Here is a 23,094-nt window from a genome sequence, read left to right as displayed (position 1 = left end):
AATATAAACTCTAGCTATTTGGGTTCTTTAAAAAAGATTTTTGAAGTTCTTACTATATGCATATAGGGAAAATCAATGATCCCCTTGGGCAGGGCCAATTTTGACCATAATATCCATAATATTACTTGAGTCCATACCGACAGATGGTTAAGACCGCAACTATATTCTGTCCCTTTCAGGAGCATAAATTATAATAACATGCTAAATATCTGTATAGTTCTATATCAGATACCAGTATGATGAACCTTACTTTTGTACCATTTAAGTTATAGCAAAATTCAGCTTTCATTGACATACAGAAATGGGTCAGCCTTTAGTCCCATCTTAATGAAAATATAAGGGGACTTATAACAACAATTTATTCTCATAGTTTCAATTCTCAGGTTTATTACTTATCATTACACCAGGCAAGCTAAGATACATGATAAAACCACAGGCACTATATACCACATTTACCCATATACGCTCATAATACTATATATAAAGAATAAAGGTCCCTAACGAGAGAAAAATATCATGCAAAACAAACAAGAACTGTTCGGTAAAAATACACCAGATCACTATTTTATTTTTGTGGTTGTCTCTAGGAATAATGTATCCTATCATAAACACTTTTTACTTCATCGAAATCCTACAAAATGCTCCAAAATACGAGCAAGTTTCCAAATTTCACTGAAATGTCATTGCATGTCGTTTTCGACGTCCAAGCGATGCGTGTAAACAAAGGTGAATTCTGGTCAATTTCTACAAAATCAACGAATAACTGTTAAGATTTCGACATACTTTCTTTAAGGCAACTTGTATACAGTCAAACTGCGATGTCTTTACTTCACAACTGTCCGACGATAACACTAACAAGCTAAACTAGAACTCCGCGAGTCGGATGTGTCGCCTTGTGAACAATATAGTTTAGGGGAAATGGCCAGGACAAAAATGAAATATGAAAAATAACAAAGGGCAATAACTAAAAAAATAATAAGTGCAGTCTAAGCAGCAGTTTCTGTACACTGCACTTCTTATCAATAACATCTATCATTCTATGATGTTTCAAGTCCATAGCTTTCATACTTGAGGAGAAATGACCAGGACAAAAATAAAGTAAGAAAATCAACAAAGGGCAATAACTCAAAAATAAGAAATGCAGAGTATCAGTTCTTATGCACTGCACTTCTTTTTAATGAGATCTATCACCCTATGAAGTTTCAAGTCCATAACTTTTATACTTTCGGAGAAATGGCCTGGACAAAAATTAAGTATGAAAATTAACAAAGGGCCATAACTCAAAAATTAAGAAATGCACAGTACCGATTATTGTGCACTGCACTTCTTAATAATGAGATCTATCATCCTATGAAGTTTCAAGTCCATAGCTTTTATATTTAAGGAGAAATGGCCCGGACAAAATTTAAGTATGAAAATAAACAAAGGGCAATTACTCAAAAAATAAGAAATGCAGAGTACCAGTTCTTGTGCACTGCACTTCTTCTTAATGAGACCTATCATCCTATGAAGTTTCAAGTCCATGGCTTTTATACATTAGGAGAAATGGCCCGGACAAAAATAAAGTATGAAAATTAACAAAGGGCAATAACTCAAAAATTAGGAAGTGCAGAGTACTGGTTCTTGTGCACTGCATTTCTTCTTAATGAGATCTATCATCCTATGAAGTTTCAAGTCCATAGCATTTTTAGTTGAAGAGAAATGGCCCGGACAAAATTAATGTATGAAAATTAACAAAGGGCAATAACTCAAAAAATAAGAACTGCAGAGTACCGGTCCTTGTGCACTGCACTTCGGGTTATTGAAAGAAGCATGCATACCAAGTTTGAAGTCAATCAGACTTATAGTGACTGAGTTATGCTCCGGACAAGCTTTAGGGGACGCCGACAACGACGCCGACAACGACGCCGACACAGACGCCGACGAAAGTAACCCCTATATGTCACCTTTTCAAGGCGACACAAAAATTAAAAATAATTGACAGCTCCGTTCCAGAAAGTAACCATTTCCTACATTACCGCACTGAATATAAGGTAAAGTAATGATTGGTTAAGCGGGAAATCCGAGTTTTAACATTTTCCATCAACACAATGTTCATGACTGGCCTTTACTATTGACAGGGGATTCAATTCAGACTAGCCCTCTAAAATACTCCAACTAGTCCAAAGTGTTAATGGTGCCTATACAGTTATGATCACTACATCTGGAAACTGGAGATTCCCACCGAGTGTGATGCTTATCTTCATTCGCTTGACAGTGACACATGTCCACCTTAAAAAAAAGCAATAAAAATTATATGAAGTGCAATAATTTGCAAAAAAATGCTTATCTTATTTGTCTCTTCTTACATTTATAATGCAGAGCACTAGATTTGTGTGTCTGTCATACAAAATGACTTTCAATAATACTATTTAAATATATTTGAAATACAATTTCTTTAATAAATACTCATAGTAATACTAAATTCCTTTTTTTGTGATATTTTTTCTGACACATATGTGCAGACAGTACATTGTGTACACCGGTCTTACTGACCTGTGTGAAACCACTCTAAGCATGATGGAACGCACTACACTAGCGGCTTTAACACCAAAGTGATAGAACAAAACGGAAATCAGGCCACTTGAAAAATTAAACTTTTTCATACTCTGTTGGTGTAATAGCCTTTACATCATTTTTACTCAAAACATGCGCAAAACACTCCTTCTGACAATCCTTTATTGGTATTCGTTCAACACTCGTATTTCGTCAATTGTTAGTTTAAATTAAAACCGAAAGTGAAAGTAGTTTTGAATATTTGAATACATAGTAACACAGTGGAACTATCAAATTTGCACTTGCAATATTAAACTCTGAAAAACAATGAGCAATGAACAATATATTGTGTTTTATTAATAAAATTGTCATCCCTACGCAGACTTCTTTATGTCAGAGTTATTTTTACCCTCATTTGGGGTGAGTAATGCGTTGTGAGAGACTGGTGTGTATACAATTCAGACAGTATACAATTAATTTGTTTCGACGGCATACAATTTAAAGGTATAATTACGTATTGGCTACAAATAAAGTAAATAATGGTTAGTTTAATAACCAATCTGAATGTTTCAAAGATTATCCCTTCAAACTTTAAAAACAGTCTGTTAATTAAATAGATCTTAGCAATAAAGGCACACTAAGAAGAAAACTAGAAATGTGTCCATAGGACACGGGGATGCCCCCACAAGCCACTGTTCTGTCAATCTTATGACTCTAGGTCAAATATTTTTTGGACTACATGTGCCACAAGTTGAAAACTAAAAATCAAAAAAGGGCCATAATTCTCTAAAATTTGGTCGCAGCAAAAATTCCTTCCTTTACTACCATCTACACATTAAGGTTGTTCATCCCTGGAAGTTTAAGCAAAATCTGCCATCCGGTTTAAGAGGAGTTGCGTTCACAAAATTTCTACATAGTATATAATGAAAAAATCAAAAAAGGGCCATAATTCTGTTAAATTTGGTTGCAGCAAAAATTTCTTTCTTTACTTCCATCTACACATTAAGGTTATTCATCCCTGGAAGTTTAAGCAAAATCTGCCATCCGGTTTAAGAGGAGTTGCATTCACAAAATTTCTACATAGTATATAGTGAAAAAATCAACAAAGGGCCATAATTCTGTAAAATTTGGTCGCAGCAAAAATTCTTTCCTTTACTACCATCTACACCTGAAGGTTGTTCATCCCTGTAAGTTTAAGCAAAATCTGCCATCCAGTTTAAGAGGAGTTGCGTTCACAAAATTTCTACATAGTATATAAGTGAAACTAGAAATGTGTCCATAGGACACGGATGCCCCCACACGCCACTGTTCTGTCAATCTTATGACTCTAGGTCAAATATTGTTTTCATTAATTTTTTTTGGAAAACAGTTTGGTTTGTGAAATATACATTAAATATTATATACCTGTTGTTTGTAATAATCTTCTAGTCTTTGTTTAATCTTATACTGTACTTTTTTCTAGCTACATGTACCAGCCTTTCCAAGTGAATATTAAAGTAAATGATCTTTTATTTCCCTGAAAATATCAATTTAGAGATTTCATTTTCAAATTCATCTAATACTACTCTCTTAGTGTGTGTATATACAATGTATATATGTGTCTATACAATGTATATATATGTTTACACAATAATATGATTGTGTACAGCATGTAATGACATAATTAAAATTTGAAAAATTTATGATAATAAAATATTAATAATATTTCTTCATATTACTCCACAGTATTACCACTAAAATAGAAAATGTTCTATCATTTTATTATGATATTTATTTTTTACATGTAGATTTGTGAAAAAAATGTGAATATCAGTAGTGTCAAAAATTGTTAAATCATATAAAATGTCTAATTAACACTGATAAATTACTTCAACCATGTATTGAGAACAGGTATAGATCATTTCCAACAGTCTTGCTGTTGTGTTGACATTTTCGCGACATGGTTGTGTGTCTGCCTTGTAATCAAGAGGTCTGGGGTTCAAATCCCTTTAAGTGCCTGAAGATTTTTCAGGTTAACAATTATCAAGGTGGCAGTGATTTTTTTTCAACTTTCAAAACAACCTGTGGCTTTATAAATGGGAAACTATAGCTTGAAAATTATTCTGAAATATTCAAGAATGTGCCCCATTTGGTAGAGACGTAACGGCCGTGACAAGACCAAAAAATTGTAGGCATATATGCCGGTTTTCCTGTAAAGGCAGACATCTGTGTAATATCAATTTGTAAAATCTGTCGATTTGCAGTCTAAGTATGATCGAAATGTCTTGGGTACGAAAGACTCGAGATCTCCAAATTACTTCGAAATTATTTACGAAAGTTTTAGTCCTCGGAAACAAATTGGCATCAATAAATAAACTTAATATTATTATTCATCAAATTCATAACATATTTTGCTTTATAACTTACCTTATGAGCTTAACAGGCTGATAATTATGCTCGTGAAGTAGGTCAAAAAATATACCGGAAGTTGTCGGATTCATTTAACCTAATTATCGGCTAATTCAGAGACGAATAGATTATCTACATCTCTGGCTAATTCTATTTCAATATCCACTTTGCAATTATAAACTACAAAATTTATCCGATAAATAATGTCTTTTTCAAAAATTTCTGGAATATGATACAAAAAAATGTGATGATAAGGCGGATGAGTAAGTTAAATATTGCAAGCCGTCAAGCACTATGACCCAATTAATTTACTATCCCATTCATAGAATTATGTGACCTTTCAAATTATATCCGCTACGTTTCTAATACCGTAATTCAAGCTCAATTGCACATTATTTTTAAAAAATAAATTTCTTGTCTCCTCTTCTGTTCGCAATAAATCGAAGTTTTCAGAAATTCAGAGCACTATTTTTCACTCGCGGCGGTTATGCGTCGGTCATGGTCGGGTGATCACTATGAATTCAGCTTACGTTGATATGTTAGAATACAATATAGCATATTGAGTGGCGATGAAACGTCACAGCAGTGGGCGTTACCCTGTATGGTTGGAAATTTCGGGTTTGTAAGTGCACTAGTTGGGACTACGTCCCAACTAAAAACTGAATGCGCTGCTACGCCTCCGAGAAGCACAAACATGACATCAAAATATTGTCATGAATAAATCAGTCGTAATTAGTTGCTGGATATTTATATCCTTGCATGTTTTTCCTCAGTTGCTGTTTAACGAGGGATAACGACTCGCCTCGTATCTATTTTCTGTACATGGGAATGAAAAATAAAATAAAATAAACTATGACGGCTTTTATCAAAAGACCAATGTATTGGATTTAACTCAATACAGGATTGGAGCAGTACATCTAGACGCTTGCAGAAATCATGATCACAAAATAGACAAATTTAGTTTTTTTCGCCGATTTTTACATTTTTCATTTATTATCATACATAAATCGGTGTGAAAAGACCTATTAAAGTTCATTCCGTTGGGTAAAAGGCAAGATTTTAGCATTTTATGATTCAAGCGCCTTGCCCGGTATATACCGGAATACGGTATTTAGTGTGATGCTCCAATCCCTTTTTTTAGTCTCACTCCAATGTATTGCGTAGGATTAGTTTATACGTATTTACCAGATAAGTACATTAATTTATGGAAACCTATCACTGTTTTATGATAAGCTTTTTCCCCATTTAATTTAGACTAGAGAAGGAAACGATTTGTCTGTTCCTTGAAATATCCTTTTCTTTTTTTATCCTCTGTTTTACAAAAATATTAGATTATAGGAAAGATAATGAAACTTACCCGTGTTTGATTAAACATACATGTTATGCAATAGTTCATAGATATATACATATATTTGCATTTCTGCTAGAATAAGAATAAAAAGGAATGAAAGTAGAAGACATGCATTATAAAGTCCAAGATTGTTTGTTTTGATTGGGTTTTACGTCACACCGACACATTAATGGCGACGTTCCAGTTTTATTGATGGATGAAGACGTCGGGTTCTCTTTCTTGCATTATTTCAGGCACGAACGCCAGCTGGATAGCTTCCTTACATGAAAGAATCCACAGTCCCTGTCGGTATTCGAACCAACAGCGGTGGGGAGCAAATGGTTTGTAGGCAACGACATTATGCACTCGCCCGCGAACGCCCCTCAACAGTTCAAATAGACAGATTAATGTATTTATTACATACCATCAATGAAATATTGAAAAATATTGCTGAAATAAAATGCATATTTTTATATTTCGTATTTTCACTGTAAAAAATATTTTTCACTGCAGCGAAACATATTTTCTGTATTTTCACAGGTGTCTTGCAATACACAAAATTTAAGGGCAAGTCATATAATAAAGTCCTACGTAGGAGTTATAAACTCCTAATTAGGCTTTTTTATCTCCTACGTAGGAGATATAAAGTCCTACGTAGAAGTTTATAAGTCCTACGTAGGACTTCAACTCCTAATTAGGTTTTTATATCTCCTACGTAGGAGTTACAAAGTCCTACGTAGGACTTATAAAGTCCTACGTAGGGGTTATAAAGTCCTACGTAGAACTTACAAAGTCCTACGTAGGAGTTATAAACTCCTAATTAGGCTTTTTTATCTCCTACGTAGGAGTTATCTTTTTTTATAGAACATGTTAAATTGGCACCAGGACGCTTCCGTAGTCTACACTTTGCAAGACAGGTGAATATGATACTTGCATTCAATACTTGGACAGGTGTAGACGGGGCCTAAAACTTAGGTAGAAAAAATCACAATAAATTTTCTACTTTGTTTACATGCCTTATATTTAGTCGGGAACTTAGGTTCAAAGCCTTCTTTATAAATATTACCAAAACCCTTTAAAGATCTCTAAAAATATTAATTATGTTTTACAAAATATTATTATTGATATATTTCGTTTTACGAATTAATATTTCTTGATTACGAGTTAATATTTCGTAAACAGGAATTAATATTTCGTAATAACGAATTAATATTTCGAAAAAACGAAAAAAATCCCGGAGGAAAGTGTTGAAAAGTCGCTTTAGTACGACAACCCTGGAGTATCATTTATTAGATCTAATTATTAATAACACATAATATTAATTAATTACATTTATAAGTTATAGCGTATTAATAAGTATTAATTACTTCATGTTTAATATTTATAGTTTCGTAGTTATTTTCACGTGTGTGTTTGGCAGATAGTGCTCCTTTGAAACTGTGGGTGCCCGTTAATGCCTTTAATAATACCCAAAGGGGCAGTAGTAAAACTGGAAAAACATTAAAGATTAAAGCAACGGCAGCTGTATTTTTAATTAAACATGACCGTGGTTTTTAAATATTGTTTAACGACACGAAGCTTTAAAAAGATTCAGGTAATGTAGGTCAATTTTTGTTATGTTTCACACTTTCACGTCCTACCAAAACTGTCATGGTCATATGGCGACTTTCCAGTTTTACTAGTTAGAATATGCTCCGTATCCCTCCCTAAAGTATATGTGTTCCGTATCCCATATAAAAGCACTGTGTTCCGTAGCATTTCAACTTGATGAACAAATGCTAAAACAGCACTGCATTAATATAAAATATCAGCCAGAGTAAATCATAAATAAAATCATATATTTAAATTATCTATAAAACAGTGAGAAAAACAGGCCCAAGTGTTCAAATAAATAAAATATATAAATTTGAAGAAAAGAAAAACAATTATAAGTAAAGGGAAATTTTGAAATAATTTTTTTATCAGATTTTATTCAAAATGACAGAAATTTTGTGTTCCATATTCTTTGTTCCCTACCATTTAAACATAACTTTATAAAAATATGCAAAACATCACTGCATTCACTAGATACATAAGACTTAGTAAATCTATGAAAAAAGAAGTTTTTTTTCTACGAAACAGTGAAGAAAAAACAACAGCAGACGACTTACTAGAAGTCGCTTGTTGTGATAAACGAGTGTGTACCGTTCCCTTCGGCTCGAGCTATGATAAACACTGTACTCGAATGTTCTCAAAAAACATTCAGGGGTTTCCAGAATTTTGATTTACCGTGTATGGAACAGAATTAATGCATTTATTCTATCTTGCTTGATGACATTGGAACTTGCACTATGCTTAATTCCATCTTGCTACATGACATTAGAACTTGCATTATGCTTGATTCCATCTTGCTACATGACATTAGAACTTGCATTATGATTGATTCCATCTTGCATTATGATATTTAAACGTTGCATTATTCTGGATTCCATTTTTCATTATTTCATTCAAACATTTCGTAGTGACCAATGCTTTCATTGAGTGATAACTATTAAACTGGAACGAGCCATTTGGAATACTAAAATGTTAACGTCATATACTTTTATGTATAAGCTACCTTTCTTCATGCTCTATACAAACTATTTACGGTTTAGTTTTTCTTGTATTACTTTTATGTAGAAGTCATTTAAAATTGACTATTTTTTGTTCCCTGATGGATTTTGTTAAAATGTGACTTATTTGATTTACAGCTCGCATGATTACTATTAGCTTTCGCTTATATCCATTATTCAGTGTTTATGCTTTATAAAGCTCGGTGTCTGAGGCATTGTGGATTATGTTTGATCATCTTACATTATGATAAACAATTTAAACAATGTCTAGCGATTTGCGAACTGTTAAGGGGCGAGAACTCTGTTATCGATATCAACGGATTTTTTCCATGATTCGCCTATAATCGGAATTTTCCGTACATGTATATATTACGGAATACCGTTAGGGCCATCGTGGTTATACGTTACATACAGAGGGCGACAATGCTAGAAATTTACGTACCCAAGCGCTTAATACATAAATTGCAGTGGAAAGAATATAAATACAACTAGTAAGGATTATGCAATATAATTTTATACATGTTTATGTATACAGTCTAATAGAAAAAAATATGCTCGTAAACAGTTATTCAATGGGGCAGTTATACGTACAGTGGCGGATTTCAGGCCTTGCCTTAAGGACTGCACCTACCCCCAAAAGATACGTGATGAGCTGGGATGGAATATATAACGTGTAAGTTTCATGCAATAGCTGGTCATAGTGTAACATATAATGCTGTCATCCAGTTGTTAAGCACCTGCCCAGGTATTGCGATTGCGAAGGTCTTTACTAATGACGTGGACATTAAAAGCAAAAGTTATTAATAATAAATGTCTGAGAGTCACTAATAGTGGCGAATAGGTATTAACCACATTAAAATATACATGTATAATAAGGAAAGAAGGAAGTTGTTTATTTTTGTGACATGTGCATAGTCAATTATAAATGTTGGGCATATGTGTGTCTGATTATAGATCAGAACATCCCGCACACACCACACACATTCACATACATTTGTGCTAAATGATATACTATGCACATCTTTCAGTAATATATTTTTATCACAGAAATTTATTGAAGTCTATAAAATTCTTACTAAATATGTTTTATTTAAATAAAACACATACACATAATGTATAGGAATCTGCTTTCCCTTATACGGGTCAAGTAAAGTTTGCCTGTCTTAAAAGAAACTTTCATATATATTTTTGTAATAACACACTATACATGAATATTCATACTGCCCACTTACAGTGTAAAGGATTTAAAGCACAATGTTTGTGTGAAGGCCAAATTATATTTATTTTATTTTACAAAAACAAATCAAGTTTGTACTGTACTAAGTCGTAGCCACGAGTTACTAAGTGACATGTGTGTTGTTTTTATTTATCTCGTGCGCACGAGATTACTGTGTCGTGGCCACGAGTTACTAAGTCGTGGCCGAAACGAGATAGTTAAGGTCGTGGGAACGAGATACTATATCGTAGCCACGAAATACTATGTAACGGCCACGATTTACTAAGTCGTTTAAGTCGTGGGAACGAGATACTAAGTCGTGCAGACGAGATAATTAAATAAGATTACACCATGACTTTTTTAAACTTAGAAAATTTCTGTTTAAAGATTTACGTGCAACATTAATCTTTGAAAATACTGAAGTGTTCACTTTGAACTTAACACATGTCTTTAGGATCATAAGGCCCATAAATCAGACATTAATTTTTGACTAAGTTTATAGCCCTTTGTTGGGACATTTCTATGATAGAATTGGTCATTTTGTACGTACACAGGCTGTTAACATTGTTCATACCAATAACTTGAGAGGGACTTAGTCTGGTTTATTTTATTGGGAAGGGACATTGCCCATGGACAGTAGATATCCTATAAGGATGTTTGAGGTCACAGTCAGATAAACATGACACTTCTTGTAAAATCCTTGTCTGATGAATGATTTAGAAAGAATAAGCCGTAGTTTATATAACCTAAAAAAGATCAGTAGATGACACCTAATAATTTTTAGGCAATTTGGTCAGAAATCAGGGTCACAATGACGCTAAATCTTTGACCAATCAATAACTTGTATAAATGGCACTTTTTACGGGCAAGTGAAGTAGGGGCATCCTTGTTAGGAAAATTCATATAAATAGTGTAATTTGATTGGTTATTTATCTCGTTCGCACGAATTAACTTTCTCGTGGCCAACGACTAAACTTTCTCGTGTGGCCACGACATAGTAACTTGTTCCAACGACTTATTTATCTCGTGGCCACGACTTAGTTATCTCGTTCCCACGACTTAATTATCTCGTGGCCACGACTTGGTAACTCGTGGCCACAACATAGTATCTCGTTCCCACGACTTAACTATCTCGTGGCCCCGACTTAGTAATCCGTGGCCACGACACAGTATCTCGTGCGCACGAGATAAATAAAAACACACACATGTCACCTTTGTGCCACCTTAAGTTTGATAAAATTCAATTTCACTTATCAAGAAGTGTAAACAATTGTATAAGAGGTGAGTTGCCACTTGTAGGATGAGTTATTAGAGACATAAAAATTTTTTTTTCCACATGCTGGCGGAATCTTCAAAACACGCACTTTTCGTCTGTCGCATCGTGTTCTCTTGTTTTTCAGTAAATTTACATGTCAGTCCCAAACTAACACTGTTCTGTATACGCCCCTATGGAACAGAATTAATGCATTTATTCCATCTTGCTTTATGATATCGGAACTTACATTATGCTTGCTTCTATACTTCTTTATGACAATGAAAACCTGCGTTTTGCTGAATTCAATCATGCCTTATGATTACTGAATGCACTTTCATGTAATTGCAACCTTGTGTGTTCCCTACTAAACCATCAAACTCACATATTTTAATATGCTATATGTTTAATTGCATCTTTTTTTAAGGACAACGTATCATGTTTGGTGTTTAAGATAACATTCTTTATAACTATATGTAACATGGTAGTTGTATCTTTAATTTGCTATAAATCTGCCACTTATATTGTCGACATTATGTCAAAATAAACTTTTCATTTTGATCATTAATTGGCGAATTTGATGTGTCTTAGCATTCATATGCTTCAATATATTCACTGATTACAAATATAATGCAATACATGATCACTGCGCATCGACAACAAAGATGACAACGATAGCGATATTATAGTCGCATGTGACAGTACGCACTAAGCAAGCAGTTGGCAGTAAGCATAATGCAAGTTGCAATAATTTGTGTTCATATTATGACAGCAGGTGTCGCTTTGTCGGTACATCCCGTTATTTTCCGGATGATCCCGTATTTTGGCACGTGGAGTAAACAAAGTTACGTCCACTTTATATAGGGGCGTATACAGAACAGTGTTAGTTTGGGACTGACATGTAAATTTACTGAAAAACAAGAGAACACGATGCGACAGACGAAAAGTGCGTGTTTTGAAGATTCCGCCAGCATGTGGAAAAAATTTTTTTTATGTCTCTAATAACTCATCCTACAAGTGGCAACTCACCTCTTATACAATTGTTTACACTTCTTGATAAGTGAAATTGAATTTTATCAAACTTAAGGTGGCACAAAGGTGACATGTGTGTGTTTTTATTTATCTCGTGCGCACGAGATACTGTGTCGTGGCCACGGATTACTAAGTCGGGGCCACGAGATAGTTAAGTCGTGGGAACGAGATACTATGTTGTGGCCACGAGTTACTAAGTCGTGGCCACGAGATAATTAAGTCGTGGGAACGAGATAACTAAGTCGTGGCCACGAGATAAATAAGTCGTTGGAACAAGTTACTATGTCGTGGCCACGAGAAAGTTTAGTCGTGGCCACGAGAAAGCTAATTTGTGCGAACGAGATAAATAACCAATCAAATTACACTATTTATATGAATTTTCCTAACAAGGATGCCCCTACTTCACTTGCCCGTAAAAGTGCCATTTATACAAGTTATTGATTGGTCAAAGATTTAGTTTCATTGTGACCCTGATTTCTGACCAAATTGCCTAAAAATTATTAGGTGTCATCTGCTGATCTTTTTAGGTTATATAAACTACGGCTTATTCTTTCTAAATCATTCATCAGACAAGGATTTTACAAGAAGTGTCATGTTTATCTGACCTGTGACCTCAAACATCCTTATAGGATATCTACTGTCCATGGGCAATGTCCCTTCCCAATAAAATAAACCAGGACTAAGTCCCTCTCAAGTTATGGTATGAACAATGTTAACAGGCCTGTGTACGTACAAAATGACCAATTCTATCATAGAAATGTCCAACAAAGGGCTATAACTTAGTCAAAATTAATGTCTGATTTATGGGCCTTATGATCCTAAAGACATGTGTTAAGTTCAAAGTGAACACTTCAGTATTTTCAAAGATCAATGTTGCACGTAAATCTTTAAAACAGAAATTTTCTAAGTTTAAAAAGTCATGGTGTAATCTTATTTAATTATCTCGTCTGCACGACTTAGTTATCTCGTTCCCAACGACTTAAACGACTTAGTAAATCGTGGCCGTTACATAGTATTTCGTGGCTACGATATAGTATCCCGTTCCCACGACTTAACTATCTCGTGGCCACGACTTAGTAACTCGTGGCCACGACACAGTATCTCGTGCGCACGAGATAAATAAAAACACACACATGTCACTTAGTAACTCGTGGCTACGACTTAGTACAGTACAAACTTGATTTGTTGTTGTAAAATAAAATAAATATAATTTGGCTTCACACAAACATTGTGCTTTAAATCCTTTACACTGTAAGTGGGCAATATGAATATTCATGTATAGTGTTATTACAAAAATATATATGAAAGTTTCTTTTAAAGACAGGCACAACTTTACTTGACCCGTAATAAGGAAAGCAGATTCCTATACATTATGTGTATGTGTTTTTATTTAAATAAAACATATTTAGTAAGAATTTTATAGACTTCAATAAATTTCTGTGATAAAAATATATTACTGAAAGATGTGCATAGTACATCATTTAGCAGAAATGTATGTGAATGTGGTGGTGTGTGCGGGATGTCTGATCTATAATCAGACACACATATGCCCAACATTTATAATTGACTATGCACATGTCACAAAAATAAACAACTTCCTTCTTTCCTTATTATACATGTATATTTTAATGTGTTACATACCTATTCGCCACTATTAGTGACTCTGAGACATTTATTATTAATAACTTTTGCTTTTAATGTCCACGTCATTAGATAAAGACCTTCGCAATCGCAATACCTGGGCAGGTGCTTAACAACTGGATGACAGCATTATATGTTACACTATGACCACTATTGCATGAAACTTACACGTATATATTCCATCCCAGCTCATCAACGTATCTTTGGGGGTAGGTGCAGCCCTTAAGCCAAGGCCTGAATCCGCCACTGTACGTATAACTGCCCCATTGAATAACTGTTTACGAGCATATTTTTTCTATTAGACTGTATACATAAACATGTATAAAATTATATTGCATAATCCTTACTAGTTGTATTTATATTCTTTCCACTGCAATTTATGTATTAAGCGCTTGGTACGTATTTCTAGCATTGTCGCCCTCTGTATTTTAACGTATAACCACGATGGCCCTAACGGTATTCCGTATATATATACATGTACGGAAAATTCCGATGATAGGCGAATCATGGAAAAAATCCGTTGATATCGATAAACAGAGTTCTCGCCCTTAACAGTTCGCAAATCGCTAGACATTGTTTAAATTAAAATTGTTTATCATAATGTAAGATGATCAAACATAATCCATAAGCCTCAGACACCGAGCTTTATAAAGCATAAACACTGAGTAATGGATATAAGCGAAAGCTAATAGTAATCACGCCATGCGAGCTGTAAATCAAAATAAGTCACATTTTAACAAAATCCATCAGGGAACAAAAAATAGTCAATTTTAAATGACTTCTACATAAAAGTAATACAAGAAAAACTAAACCGTAAATAGTTTGTATAGAGCATGAAGAAAGGTAGCTTATACATAAAAGTATATGACGTTAACATTTTAGTATTCCAAATGGCTCGTTCCAGTTTAATAGTTATCACTCAATGAAAGCATTGGTCCCTACGAAATGTTTGAATGAAATAATGAAAAATGGAATCCAGAATAATGCAACGTTTAAATATCATAATGCAAGATGGAATCAATCATAATGCAAGTTCTAATGTCATGTAGCAAGATGGAATCAAGCATAATGCAAGTTCCAATGTCATCAAGCAAGATGGAATTAAGCATAGTGCAAGTTCCAATGTCATCAAGCAAGATATAATAAATGCATTAATTCTGTTCCATACGCCCCTATATAAAGTGGACGTAACTTTGTTTACTCCACGTGCCAAAATACGGGATCATCCGGAAAATAACGGGATGTACCGACAAAGCGACACCTGCTGTCATAATATGAACACAAATTATTGCAACTCGCATTATGCTTACTGCCAACTGCTTGCTTAGTGCGTACTGTCACATGCGACTATAATATCGCTATCGTTGTCATCTTTGTTGTCGATGCGCAGTGATCATGTATTGCATTATATTTGTAATCAGTGAATATATTGAAGCATATGAATGCTAAGACACATAAAATTCGCCAATTATTGATCAAAATGAAAAGTTTATTTTGACATAATGTCGACAATATAAGTGGCAGATTTAAAGCAAATTAAAAATACAACTACCATGTTACATATAGTTATAAAGAATGTTATCTTAAACACCAAACATGATACGTTGTCCTTAAAAAAAGATGCAATTAAACATATAGCATATTAAAATATGTGAGTTTGATGGTTTAGTAGGGAACACACAAGGTTGCAATTACATGAAAGTGCATTCAGTAATCATAAGGCATGATTGAATTCAGCAAAACGCAGGTTTTCATTGTCATAACGAAGTATAGAAGCAAGCATAATGTAAGTTCCGATATCATAAAGCAAGATGGAATAAATGCATTAATTCTGTTCCATAACCGTGGGTAGCTTATATAATTACGGTTACTCTGTGCCTTATCTGATTAAAATCGATTAAGTAACAGCAAAATTATTAATAAAAACATGTCCGAGTCGGGTAAAAAATCTGCGTTTACTGTTCCCGAAAAGTCACGTGGTATGGCCACATTGAAAATAGTCGAATTTAGTGTTAAGCTTTTAAGCATTCTCATATTGACACTGTTTCATGACAATTTCGTAACCAAAATAATTATAAAATAGTTTCGTCACATTTTAATAAGCTATTGGAAACTATGCGTGAAACTTACTATGTTCTATGTTGTTTTCGTGCTTTTTACTGTCCAGAAATTGTTCGTGTTACTATACACTTGCAAAGAACATTTGCAGGCTACAGACCTTCGAACAAAATTTTATATGGACACTACGATAACAGATGTCAATAAAATGATTGATTTGGTGTCTTAAGTGCTAAAAGAAAGCTTAATTTCATTTATTTTGGTATCAAATTATACCGCTTCTTGCGAATTACTATCGCTGCATATGCAATTTTCACACAATTCAAAAAATGTTCTCAAAAACCACAAAACGTAGGAAAATGCACTTTGTATTGTCATTTGATGAAAATTACCGCTCATTTGATACGCCAGGTTTTGTTTTGATTTAAGAAACGTTTGTCACCTTAATTTAACATAATAAGGTACGTACCGGGGCTCAGCAATCGCCATTTTCTCGTGGGTATTACTATACAAAGTCACGTGATTTCCGTGAACTCGGTTTGATTGAGCCTGTCAATGGACGGTACTGTCAAATGCAAACTACCGTCCACGCCCTCTAGCACAGGCTTAAGCAGTATTCAACATTTAAACATGAAACTGGTGTAATTTTGAATTTCGAAGCATCCGCAGATGTGTTCATACGGCGGTATGAACTCATGAAAAATAAAGATCATACATAAACCTTTTTCACAGAAATGTTTTCCGGGGCTATTTTGTAAGGTATATATTTTCACAAATCATGAAATGCTGATAAATATTGCAATAATTTCACCATAAACATGGTCTTAAGTTTTCGCACTGCTTTAAAGTTTGAGATATGTTTATGTACCAAAAAGATGAAACAAAAAGGTTTCTTACTAGATAATTATTTTAGCTATAACTGAAACAAAGAAAGATTTATAAATAAATTAGAATAACTTCAGAATAACATTAAATATATTAATCACTAAACCGAAAGACCCTTATACGCTCACCTAAATAAATATGGTAGAGCGATTTATACAATTTTCTTACTAAAGACAATCATAAGAGGATGCTTCATGCAAAATATAAAATCTCTAGCCCTTTTGGTTTCAGGGAAATTTTTTTAACTGTTCCTTATGAAAGTCTATGTTAAATATGAGACACCTTGGGATGGACCAATTTTGACCCCAGGCACATAATTTGAAAAGATGTCTATAAACAACCATAACATGATCCTTCATCAGACATGCAATGTAATTTTTCTGTAACGCTGACTGTCAGTATATATTTGTGTCTAAAAATATTTTCAAACTCACAATTTGAACAAGAATACAAGCCAAAATACCAAAAGAGGCAAAGAAAAAATTTCACAACCGCACTGTCCTCCAACTTTTTATATGAAATAGGTTTACGTGTATTATTTCCATCAATTTCCTACTTATCAAGTTTCGAGAGAGTATAACGAAACAACCAAAAATTTCTGTAAATTACAAGATGTTGTAAAACTTACCAGTTACAAGACATTGTACGTTTTACATAATGAGAATCGTTTTTGGTACACCATTATATTCTATGGAACAGAATTAATGCATTTATTCTATCTTGCTTGATGACATTGGAACTTGCACTATGCTTAATTCCATCTTGCTTGATGACATTGGAACTTGCATTATGCTTGATTCCATCTTGCTACATGACATTAGAACTTGCATTATGATTGATTCCATCTTGCATTATGATATTTAAACGTTGCATTATTCTGGATTCCATTTTTCATTATTTCATTCAAACATTTCGTAGTGACCAATGCTTTCATTTAGTGATAACTATTAAACTGGAACGAGCCATTTGGAATACTAAAATGTTAACGTCATATACTTTTATGTATAAGCTACCTTTCTTCATGCTCTATACAAACTATTTACGGTTTAGTTTTTCTTGTATTACTTTTATGTAGAAGTCATTTAAATTGACTATTTTTTTTCCCTGATGGATTTTGTTAAAATGTGACTTTATTTGATTTTTACAGCTCGCATGGCGTGATTACTATTAGCTTTCGCTATATCCATTACTCAGTGTTTATGCTTTATAAAGCTCGGTGTCTGAGGCTTTGTGGATTATGTTTTTGATCATCTTACATTATGATAAACAATTTAAAACAATGTCTAGCGATTTTGCGAACTGTTAAAGGGGCGAGAACTCTGTTATCGATATCAACGGATTTTTTCCATGATTCGCCTATCATCGGAATTTTCGCGTACATGTATATATTACGGAATACCGTTAGGGCCATCGTGGTTATACGTTAAAATACAGGAGGGCGACAATGCTAGAAATAACGTACCAAGCGCTTAATACATAAATTGCAGTGAAAAGAATATAAATACAACTAGTAAGGATTATGCAATATAATTTTATACATGTATTATGTATACGTCTAATAGAAAAAATATGCTCGTAAACAGTTATTCAATGGGGCAGTTATACGTACAGTGGCGGATTCAGGCCTTGGCTTAAGGGCTGCAACCTACCCCAAAGATACGTTGATGAGCTGGGATGGAATATATACGTGTAAGTTTCATGCAATAGTGGTCATAGTGTAACATATAATGCTGTCATCCAGTTGTTTAAGCACCTGCCCAGGTATTGCGATTGCGAAGGTCTTTATCTAATGACGTGACATTAAAAGCAAAAAGTTATTAATAATAAATGTCTCAGAGTCACTAATAGTGGCGAATAGGTATGTAACACATTAAAATAATACATGTATAAATAGGAAAGAAGGAAGTTTGTTTATTTTTGTGAAGCATGTGCATAGTCAATTATAAATGTTGGGCATATGTGTGTCTGATTATAGATCAGACATCCCGCACACACCACCACATTCACATACATTTGTGCTAAATGATATACTATGCACATCTTTCAGTAATATATTTTTATCACAAGAAATTTATTGAAGTCTATAAAAATTCTTACTAAATATGTTTTATTTAAATAAAAAAACAATACACATAATGTATATAGGAATCTGCTTTCCTTATTACGGGTCAAGTAAAGTTGTGCCTGTCCTTTAAAAGAAACTTTCATATATATTTTTTGTAATAACACTATACATGAATATTCATATTTGCCCACTTACAGTGTAAGGATTTAAAGCACAAATTGTTTGTGTGAAGCCAAATTATATTTATTCTATTTTACAACAACAAATCAAGTTTGTACTGTACTAAGTCGTAGCCACGAGTTACTAAGTGACATGTGTGTGTTTTTATTTATCTCGTGCGCACGAGATACTGTGTCGTGGCCACGAGTTACTAAGTCGTGGCCACGGAGATAGTTAAAGTCGTGGGAAAACGGGATACTATATCGTAGCCACGAAATACTATGTAACGGCAACGATTTACTAAGTCGTTTTAAGTCGTGGGAACGAGATAACTAAGTCGTGCAGACGAGATAATTAAATAAGATTACACCATGACTTTTTAAAACTTAGAAAATTTCTGTTTAAAGATTTTACGTGCAACATTAATCTTTGAAAATAAGCTGAAGTGTTCACTTTGAACTTAACACATGGGTCTTTGGGGATCATAAGGCCCATAAATCAGACATTAATTTTGACTAAGTTATAGCCCTTTGTTGGGCATTTCTATGATAGAATTTGTCATTTTGTACGTACAAAGGCCTGTTAACATTGTTCATACCATAACTTGAGAGGGACTTAGTCCTGGTTTATTTTATTGGGAAGGGACATTGCCCATGGGACAGTAGATATCCTTTAAGGATGTTTGAGGTCACAGGTCAGATAAACATGACACTTCTTGTAAAATCCTTGTCTGATGAATGATTTAGAAAGAATAAGCCGTAGTTTTATATAACCTAAAAGATCAGCAGATGACACCTAATAATTTTTAGGCCAATTTGGTCAGAAATCAGGGTCACAATGACACTAAATCTTTGACCAATCAATAACTTGTATAAACTGGCACTTTTTACGGGCAAGTGAAGTAGGGGCATCCTTGTTAGGAAAATTCATATAAATAGTGTAATTTGATTGGTTATTTATCTCGTTCGCACGAATTAGCTTTCTCGTGGCCACGACTAAACTTTTCTCGTGGCCACGACATAGTAACTTGTTCAACGACTTATTTATCTCGTGGCCACGACTTAGTTATCTCGTTCCCACGACTTAATTATCTCGTGGCCACGACTTAGTAACTCGTGGCCACAAACATAGTATCTCGTTCCCACGACTTAACTATCTCGTGGCCCCGACTTAGTAATCCGTGGCCACGACACAGTATCTCGTGCGCACGAGATAAATAAAAACACACACATGTCACCTTTGTGCCACCTTAAGTTTGATAAAATTCAATTTCACTTATCAAGAAGTGTAAACAATTGTATAAGAGGTGAGTTGCCACTTGTAGGATGAGTTATTAGAGACATAAAAAATTTTTTTTTCCACATGCTGGCGGAATCTTCAAAACACGCACTTTTCGTCTGTCGCATCGTGTTCTCTTGTTTTTCAGTAAATTTACATGTCAGTCCCAAACTAACACTGTTCTGTGTATACGCCCCTATATAAAGTGGACGTAACTTTGTTTACTCCACGTGCCAAAATACGGGATCATCCGGAAAATAACGGGATGTACCGACAAAGCGACACCTGCTGTCATAATATGAACACAAATTATGCAACTTGCATTATGCTTACTGCCAACTGCTTTGCTTAGTGCGTACTGTCACATGCGACTATAATATCGCTATCGTTGTTATCTTTGTTGTCGATGCGCAGTGATCATGTATTGCATTATATTTGTAATCAGTGAATATTTTGAAGCATATGAATGCTAAGACACATCAAATTCGCCAATTATTGATCAAAATGAAAAGTTTATTTTGACATAATGTCGACAATATAAGTGGCAGATTTATAGCAAATTAAAGATACAACTACCATGTTACATATAGTTATAAAGAATGTTATCTTAAACACCAAACATGATACGTTGTCCTTAAAAAAAGATGCAATTAAACATATAGCATATTAAAATATGTGAGTTTGATGGTTTAGTAGGGAACACACAAGGTTGCAATTACATGAAAGTGCATTCAGTAATCATAAGGCATGATTGAATTCAGCAAAACGCAGGTTTTCATTGTCATAAAGAAGTATAGAAGCAAGCATAATGTAAGTTCCGATATCATAAAGCAAGATGGAATAAATGCATTAATTCTGTTCCATAATATTCGCATGTTTAGTATTCTTTTTGAAATATGTTAAACACCATGACTCACATCTGTCAAATTTTTCACAGAAATGACGCATGTATGTGCCGTCAATGCATAATTCAATAGAACATGATGTTCATTTATAATCCAATATGTAAAATGGAAAATAAATCTATAAGATGTAAGCATTAAAGAAACACGTCGTTTTCTAAACATGTCAGGTAAAGTCACTCATTTCATAATTATTATATCTTTTTATCTTCTTATTGGTTAATCCCCACTTTTGTGTGGTCGTATCATATAATCATCTTGCAATTAATTTAAGAAACTAAAACGGAGCAAAGATAAATGCGACTGTCAAAATATGCAGATAGTATTATATAAATTCAAACGTTTTTCATACACACAAATTGACCTCTACTTCTTGCTATTGTTACGTTATTTTGGAGTATGTCCATATATCAGACTCAAACCATCTTGAATACATATTAATTCGCCTTTTTGTATCAGATAATTGCATGAACAGCAAAGGGATAGTGTTGTAGCGTTAAGATTTCCTAGTTAAAGTATCGGTATCAGTACGAAATATTTCAACCTTTGAAATGCATCAAAAACATGTTATAAATCTCTACTTTGACTTTCTAAATAATTATACCATTATTTCAATGGACAAAAACATTCCATACGACTTAGCTTTTTTGGTTCATTTTTATGATAATGGACCTTCTGGAAAACAATCTCATAGACAATCATGTAAACTCCATTTAGCACTTTAAGATTATAAATATTTTCACAAAGTTTTGTTTCGTGCTCATAAACTATGCAATCTTGTAAAATCCCTTTAGGCGCATACTGTTTCACTTAACTTTTATCTGATGTATTTCTGAATTGATGTATTCTTGCTAATATATATTGTTGCAATCAACTGACAATTGTACATTGGCAATTTTCCATAAGCGTATGCTATCCAAATATCAACCATACTCGTACAAAACCTATGTTTTTCTTTGCTTCAGTCGCAATTTTTTCCCGGTGCTAGGGGGCATGAGGAATCTTGCACTTCTCATAATCCCTCATGTGTAGACCGATACTGCAAATTTTATGTAATGTTGTTGTGATGAATGCTTATGAGGGATCACATGCTATCCGTATTTTTATTTCGGTTTTATGTTTGTCTTAGAATGTTTTACATGCGAAAATGATCGGTTGTATCAAAAATGCTTTGGGCAAAATTATACTGAGGGTCCAGCGACTCTCAAAATGTTCTGGTGCGTTTTTTTTATCTCCCGCTGAATTTGTGCGATATACATGTTTTGTTGTGTGTTTGGATGTTTGTCTTTCTGTCTGTTTATCTGCCTTATATTTCTGCTGTTATACATTATATTTGAGCCGCGTCACGACAAAACCAACATAATGGGTTTGCGACCATCATGGATCCAGACCAGCCTGCGCATCCGCGCCTGCGCCTGTTCGCTTACAAACCATATAACAAGTAGAGAAACTGATAGCGAAAAGCATGGATCCTGGATAGCTTCTCAGCATAAAAGATTTCAAACAACCCGCTGACGGGTTTCAAGCTCATTGCGATAAGAGGCAAGCGATGTTAATATTCTTACAGCTTTTAATTATTTCTTCTTTAATATAACAGCAAGTATTTGTCGATTAGCTACCTATAATGAAATTTGTTTTATGGCTATGTCTTTCGAAAAATTGAATTCTTTGATCAGAAAACGTTATTTCCAATGACTAAATAAAATTATATAAATTTGTTTTAGTGCAGGTTATTATATTGATGATATCATTCATGCAATGT

The 23,094-nt window shown here is 33.9% G+C and overlaps 1 long non-coding RNA gene across 1 annotated transcript; it reads right to left on the bottom strand.

Annotated features, from left to right (window-relative positions):
• Positions 1-367: 367 nt before the first annotated feature.
• LOC132751558 (uncharacterized) lies at positions 368-5,331 on the bottom strand. The gene is made up of 3 exons (XR_009628702.1): positions 4,942-5,331; positions 3,940-4,051; positions 368-2,271 (listed from the first exon to the last, which is right to left on the bottom strand). It is a non-coding gene; the product is annotated as an uncharacterized LOC132751558 (long non-coding RNA).
• Positions 5,332-23,094: the final 17,763 nt, after the last annotated feature.

Source organism: Ruditapes philippinarum, unplaced genomic scaffold, assembly GCF_026571515.1.
Source record: "Ruditapes philippinarum isolate M1 unplaced genomic scaffold, ASM2657151v2 ctg14945_1_1_1_1, whole genome shotgun sequence".
NCBI lineage: Eukaryota > Metazoa > Mollusca > Bivalvia > Venerida > Veneridae > Ruditapes > Ruditapes philippinarum.
The sequence above is the reverse complement of the archived record's forward strand: the minus strand, read 5'-3'. Positions and strand labels throughout refer to the sequence as shown.